Consider the following 1022-nt stretch of genomic DNA (forward strand, 5'->3'; position numbering starts at 1 on the left):
TTGTTACCAGTGTATGTGTAATTCCGTTACAACTTGGCACTAAATTTTTTTGACTATATGAGTCCGCAGGCAAATAACAAACCATGCGCTCGTACGCGTCACCTACAAGTGAAATCGAGTTTTTATGGTATCAGGATCAATTTTCAAGAGTGACATATGTCGAGAAGTGTAACGAGGTTATACGTACCCTTGTAAGAAAGGGATGGTGTGACCGTCCATAGAACGGTTTCGGACAACTCCAGTGAACTAATTTGAAAGCTTGCCTATATTGGAGGCAGACTAGTCAAAGTGCTGATCGACAGCGGTGCCGATCACAACATCATTCGACCGCATTTAGGCCAGAACCTCTATCAGAAGAGGACAGTGCGTGCGAGGAATTTTCGATGGAACCTCGACCACAAAGAAGAGCACAAACATCTTCAAAGGCAAGATCAAGATGGAAGGACAAGTCCACAAAGACGTGGTATTGACAGAGTGGGAACTGACAGAGCAACAAGACATTATTCTCGGAAAGCCTTGGCTTGTCCAGTACACTCTAAGAATCGATTGGAGGACTCATACGATTGAGTTACCGATTCCCTTAGCTCCTGTCGAGTCAGAAGAATTTGAAGAACGCGTAAAGCAAGGATACTATGCCGAAGTCTACTCAATGAGCATCAAAAAGAAGGAGACCAACCCATGCCGGCTCCAATCCACCAAGTGCTGGACGAGTTTCCTCAAGTCGTTCCACATCAATTGCCGGGTGTCTTGCCGCCAGAGCGAGACATTGAACATGAGATCCTGCTAAAGCAGGACGCCAAGCCGTCCAGCGATGCGCCATTTTGCCTGTCCGAAGTGGAGCAAGAAGCTCTGGACAACTTCGAGGACGACTTGGTGAAGAAAGGATGGGTGGAGATTTCAAATTCACTCTGGGTCTCCAACATTTTCGGCGATCCAAGGAAGGATCCGACAACGGGCAAGTTTCCGACGAGGCTTGAATGGATCCGTTCTGCCGATCCAACGATGCCAATACGCTGGGTAAT

Source organism: Plasmopara halstedii (assembly GCF_900000015.1).
Source record: "Plasmopara halstedii genome assembly, contig: Scaffold_110, whole genome shotgun sequence".
NCBI lineage: Eukaryota > Oomycota > Peronosporomycetes > Peronosporales > Peronosporaceae > Plasmopara > Plasmopara halstedii.